Source organism: Heterocephalus glaber, unplaced genomic scaffold (genome assembly GCF_053883595.1).
Source record: "Heterocephalus glaber isolate CG9 unplaced genomic scaffold, H.glaber_assembly_v1.0 deba00001465, whole genome shotgun sequence".
Taxonomy (NCBI): Eukaryota; Metazoa; Chordata; class Mammalia; order Rodentia; family Bathyergidae; genus Heterocephalus; species Heterocephalus glaber.
Genome location: NW_028258312.1, coordinates 617,090 through 623,813, shown reverse-complemented (window position 1 = coordinate 623,813; position 6,724 = coordinate 617,090).

Sequence of the window (6,724 nt, the reverse complement as noted above, 5' to 3'; positions counted from 1 at the left end):
CACAGGCACATATGTGTATGTGTGTGTGTATGTGTGTGTGTCTGTGTGTGTGTGTGGTACTGGGGATTGAACCTAGGGTACTCACAATGAATTACACTCCCAGCCCTTTTTTATATTTTATTTTGAGTCAGGGTCTCACTAAGTCGCTAAATTGTTCAAGAGTTTGCAATCCTCCTGCCTTAGCCTTTCAGGATGCTGGGATTACAGATCTGTGCCACCATGCCCAGTCCAGACCCGTGCTTTTGACCACCACATTGAATAGCAGAAGAGTTTCTGAACTAAAAGGAAAAACAAAAGAGCAAAAAAAAGTTGTTTTGGGGGGCTGGGATTATAGCTCAGTGGAAGAGTGAATGTTTAGCATGCCAGAGGCCCTGGGTTTGAGCCCCAGCACCAAAGAAAAAAAAGCTGGGCACAGTGGTGCATGGCTGTAATCTCAGCTGTGCCTGTAGAAAGCTATTGCAGGAGGGTAGCAAGTTAGAGGCCTGGGCAAATGTGGAAGACTTCCTCTCAAAGTAAAAAGTTTAAAAGGCTGTGAATGTAGCTCAGTGCGAAGGGTCTGGTTTCAATCCCTAGTACTAGAAGAAAAAGTTATCACTTGAATTAATTAATGTATGTTTTTATACGATGAAGTAAATTTAAAATATTATATGTGTATTCCCAAGACAGTTACAACTTAGTAAATATCATTGGTATGGGGCTGGCAATGTGGTTTAGTGGTATAGTACTTGTCTACCATGTTCAAGGGCCTGGGTTCAATCCCAAATACTGCTAAAAACAAAATAAAACAAAAAAACTGGTAGGCCTCAAAAGTACTGGACCCTATAAAGGTAAAATCTGTGTAGCTGTCTGTCTCTGTGTTGTAGTCTTAGAAGAAAGTCTCTCTTTTTTAAAAAAAAAGTCTTTATCCTTCATAAGACAGAAGCACAGTTACTTGAGGTAAACCTTGGCAAACCCCTCACTTTGTCATATATTAAGTGGATGTACTTTATAGCCAGTCTCAGCACGTATACATATTCATTTAGCTTCTTTTTTTTTTTCTTTCGGCAATTTAATAACTGACTTTTGGGTCATTTGGTTCAGAACTATGCTAATGAGGTAAAATTGATGTGTTTAATTGCTTTTTAGCTCTGATCCCCATAAACTGCACCCCTAAATTTAGCAAATACAAGTCATGGAGCAGCCTCAGAGAAGCTGTATTTGACTTAGAACAAGTCTATCAACATCACACAAAAGATAGGGCTTTATAGTGTGTCAGAATACTTGTCTTTTTATTTAAGGATAACAAATTAATTTTCACAGAGAACTAATGAATTATTTAATGCCTCACAGTAGATCTCCCTGATAATTGAGAATAAATACTTGGAAAGTTCAATATATTTTACTTATTCAAACTGACTCTACCTATATTATACAGTCATAATAGAGTCTTTGTCCAACTTCATGATCCAGAATCCAATTAACCCATCTTGGGGTTTTTTGTTTGTTTATTTTCCCATCTTGTTTTTATATACCCCCAAAATACATAAATTTAAAAAAACAGAAACTCTGATTGTTTAAGGAAGAACTCTTACCTAAGAACAAACTAATGAAAACAAAATCAATTCCCACTCAAAAATGCAAATTTAATATGTCTAAAATAAAGTGATCTGAAGCTAATTATTCAAGAGAAGGCTACAAAGAAGTGATAAAGCTTTAGTAGGTGGTATTTCTCAGCAAACTAGATCCAAATTTTTAATGTTATTTGAAATCTGACAAGATGACAACCATAAGGGAGGTGCTTCATAATTATCCAAAGACAGAGGAAAGGAAAGGTAAGGATGTTGAATGATAAGATTAACACGAAAACAACAGACTGAAAATGAGGATAAACAAATCTCCAATCTCAATTAAACCTAAAAATGGCTGAAATTATAGCAGGAGCAAATAAAATGAAAGATACTTGCTTGTAAAGAAAAATGTAAAGTTTTTCATAACTGTTTAGGTAGAAAGCATCTAATATCAACCAGCTATCACCCACAAGTAATAAGCTATGAGACCTTTATAGCATCTCACCACAAAACTGCCCAGTTCTAGTCACAGTTTAAGTCATATATGTGTGCCGGATGTGGTGATGCAGGCCTGTAATCCCAGCACTCGGGAGGCTGAGGCAGAAGGATGGGTATGAGTTCAAGGCCAGCCTGGAATACATAGTGAGTTGAAGGCCAGCCTGAACTACATAGTGAGACCCTGTCTCAAAAAACCAAAAAAATTAAAAATACATATAAATCAATAAATCATATATGTGAAATTATGAAGCCCCCCCCCCAAATGTAAAGTTTTGACATCTGGTATTTCAGATAGAAGGAAAAATCACATTGTTAGAAAAGGATAATATTTAAACTTTCTCCAAAGTAGATTAAATACAAATGGTATAGAAAGAGGTGAGGAGAGGAGGGAGAGGAAGAGGGAGAGCTAGTTTAGTGGCAAAGAGTACAAATTATGAAGGAAGATTGTCTAGTTCAATTTCTAGCTCTGCCACCTATTAGCTGTGTGAATTTTGTTCTTTTTGTTTTGTTTTTGTTCTTTGAGACAAGGTCTCACTATATAGTCCAGGTTGGCCTTGAACTCATTACACAACCCATGCTGGCCTCCAACTCATCATCCTCCTGCCTCAGCCTCCTGAGTGCTGAGATTGCAAGTGTGTATCATCACCATGCTTGGTCCTCAAATTTCTTTATCTGTATCACAACTTTCTTATTGGTAAAATGGAGATAATTTACACATAGACTTGATAAAAATTTTTTTGAGATGGGGTCTTACTAAGTGTTGCCCAGGCTGGTGTTCAACTCCTGGGCTCAAGCATCCTTCCTGCCTCAGACTCATGCATGCTGGGACACAGGCACATATCACATGGTCTGGTTTTGTTGCAGGAATTTTCTGAGCTAATATTTAGAGTGATTATACAAGTACATAACAAGAGCACTACATAAACATTATTATATTTTTGAAAAAAGGTATCTAAAGATTAACATCAATCTTTAATCAGAAATTAAGAAAAATCTTGTATAGGAACTAAAATCCTTTAGCCAAAATCTTGGGCCTGGATGCCCTTTTGAATTTTAAAATATTTTTTCATATTTTAAGAATGTGATACATTATATTGTCTATATTTTTATTAATATACAGTACTCCAGGCAGCAGCCCTTAAACAAAATATATTAATATTTCTACAATGAAATGTATTGGTAGTTCCACTAAATGGAATAAATGAAGATTTAAAATGGACTATGTCTGCTCTGATCAGATTTTGCCACCAAATTAAGAAAAAAAAATTTTTGGATTTAAGAATTACAGATAAGGGATTGTAAAGCTGTGTCTGTAGAGTGTCATAAATCTTATTGTATTAAATAATAGAATGAGCATTAAGGGAAATAGAGAGCAATGGTGATAATTAACTGAAAAACTTTTCTGAAAGGCTAATGATCTTTATCTCTTAAAAAAAAAGTGTATAACATGGTTATCACATGATGGCTTACACGGTGACCTTATGTGGCATAAATTGTTCATAATGCCTGGAACATCTTCCCAAATACTCCCATGACTATTTCAGAGAGAACCTCTTCAAGAAAGTCTTCTGCACACCTGTAATCCCAGCACTTGGGAAACTGAGGCAGGAGGATCTTTGTTCATTTAAGGCCAGGAGGGCTACATAGTGAGTAAAAAGCCAGCCTGAACTACACAGTAAGACCTTGTTTCAAATTGGCCCCCCCAATAAAAGGGAAGGGGAAAAAAGGTGCAAATAAGAAATTAGGCCACACTCCTGGCAAAAGTATCAAGAATAACTACCATTTTCAAGTTACTATATTTGTGGCCTACAAATTGACATTCCATTGATCATGGTAAATTTAAGACATAAGTATCATTTCAACAAGTTGCTTTTTTTTTTTTTGGTACCGGGGATCAAACTCAGGACCTTGTGCTTCCAAGGTGGAACCAAGATGGAACCACTGAGCTAAATCCCCGGCCCTCAACAAGTTACTTTTAATTTTGTACTTTTTTTTTTCCATTACACTTAACTGGAAAGAAAAAAAAATACTCCAACAGTTCAGATTCTTCAAGGATTTCCTATTAGAATTACTTGAAAAAAATAGGGGAAATTGAGGATATCTATGTTTTCAACAGGAAGAACTCCCAGAATAAAATAAATTAGATATACCTCTTAGGCCATTAACAGTGAAAGATGAAGACCAGAGGCTCATAGTTGCATAAAATTTTACACATGAGATCAAGCTTAAGTCATTACCTCTCTTTGCTCTCAAGTTGCATAAAATCTGTTGAGTTTCATCTGAATATAAACACTTTGGTGTCATAGGTAGGAGAATGAGGAATGATATTCCCTAGCTCTATGCTCTCAACAGAGAGGGCCCTGCATATCTGCTTGTGAGAACTGGTTCAATATCATGTTAGTATTTAAGGAGTAAACAGCACTTCAATTATTTCCACACCAATAAAGAAAATGCCATTCTTCCTCTAAGTGAATATCAAGATTGTTTGATAGTCTATTTCAGGACATACATGAGCTCTGTAAGCCTCACGCTTCTGACCCTTGTCTTCCAGTCCCTAAACTGAAATAAAAACAGATAAATGCCTGAGGAACCACTTCACACCCTAAACACGTGCAAACTTTGTTCAACAGAACATTTTGCTGCCAAAATGGTGTTGGCAGAAGTGTGGAGCAAAGGCCCCCAGGCTGCATGATTTGTTGGCACAAGAAAGCTTAAAAATCTTAACATAACACTGCTGAGTTTGAGAACTACTGATTTGCTTGAGACTCCTTCTCTTAGTTTGACTTGATAAAGATGGGAGCTGTCATCAAAAAAGATTTTATTAACAATTTATTCTCTACCAAGAAATAATTTGATTTCCCATTTCTGATTGTCATACCTCTATATTCCATGGGGGTTGTGTTTCCATAGTAAATCTAAAGCAGTCTATTTTGAAATAAATGTACATTCATTTTGGGGGGGTTACTTGGATAAAAGGGCATAGGGAGGACTACTGTAAATACATAAAATTAATTATGACAAAGTCCTACTTAGAAAATACTTGATTCAAATAACCCCCACATGTCACAACTTACCATCCTCAAAAAATGAGGGAGAAATTAAGATACAGAATTGTCAGGTCTGGGGATTTAGCTCAGTGGTTCTGGTGCCTGCCTCGAAACCACAAGGTCCTGAGTTCGATGCCCAGTACCAAACAAACAAAGATACAGAATTGTCTTTAAAATGCTACCATTTTATATCTAGTTCAGCTTGTCTTCTCATTTGTCTAAGTCTGAGTGATAGCAGTTTGTTTTGTATATGAACAATAAAGAAAAGCCCGGAAAGAAGGTGAGAAGAGTTGTCTTCAACAAGGATTAACAATAAAGTCTTGTTTGGAATCATCAGAAGCTTGATGCTGTTTGAGGAAAAACTGCACCTGAATTTAAAAATTGCAGTTAGTGAATTGGCAACTATACAACTAGCAACTTTAAACTTAAACTTAAATTCTGACAGCCTTTCTGATTTTTCTCCTCCAGAACCCTCCTAAGTGTTCTGATTCTCAGCTCTGATTTCATATTTTCACCAGTTTCTAATCTCCACAATACATATGGAAGCATTTATTCTTTAGGATATCAAGTTGCAGAAGACTATAGTTTTAAAGATAGTATTCACATAGCAGTGCTGCCACCTAAAGTTGAGGTGAATAAAGAAGCAATTCAAAGGCAATGACCCACCAATCTCAAATATGTTCTCATCTCTAACTAGGGATTAATGAGCATTTTGTTGTTAAGGATGGAAGCTGAATTTTTTCACAATAACTTATTGCTGAGCTATCATTTTCTATGACACAATATTTCAAACTCAAACCTTTCAGAGTTCTCTCATTTTTCTCAGCCAGGCTAAGAGACATTGCCTTATAGCTAATAAGGGGGCTTTGAAAAATCACCTGAAGGAAAACAACTGAAGGATTTCTGGTTTAGTGGGTAAAGTAAATGATAAACAGACCTAGGCTTTCCCCTTCATTGGTGACAGACTCCTTGAAATTTTGTCAAGTGACTTACCTTTAGGTAACTTCACAAAATGAAGTTAATCACATCTCACTCCTACTTATCTCCCACGTTTAGTGAGTTTAGAAGTCTACTATTGTCTAACAAAAGAGTATTTGTGGTGTTTTGCAAAGTAACTTCAATATAAAATATAGTCAGTTACTTAAGCCGGCCCAGTACCTCCGTTTCCATAAGTAACAGATTGAGTTTTTGGAGATCTATTTAATTACAAAGGTGAAGGCAGCTCTCTATTTGGTAGGAGACAATTACTACACGATCCATGCTACTTCTATGCTCGGTAGTGGTAAAGGACTGAGCTGTGAAAGCACATAAGGCAAGCGTTACCGTGCACCAAAAATCTTAACAAATTTGGTTAAGATTTCAAGTAAATGGTCTTAAAGAACATTTTATAGTTCTGCATTTGACTGTTGTGTAAGTTTATGAAAATTAACTCGTACCTTTTACTTTTTCCCTCTTAGCCCGAGGATGCATAAATAATATTTATCAGGGTTTTGTCCTTAGTCCCATTCCCTCAAAGGGGTCCGGCTTCACCTACAGAACGTGGGAGGCTGGGCAGCAACTCTACACTTCCTGTAGAGGATTCGTGGGGCCGGAGCCTGGACACGGTCTAGCCTCTTTCTTTATGCTAATTCT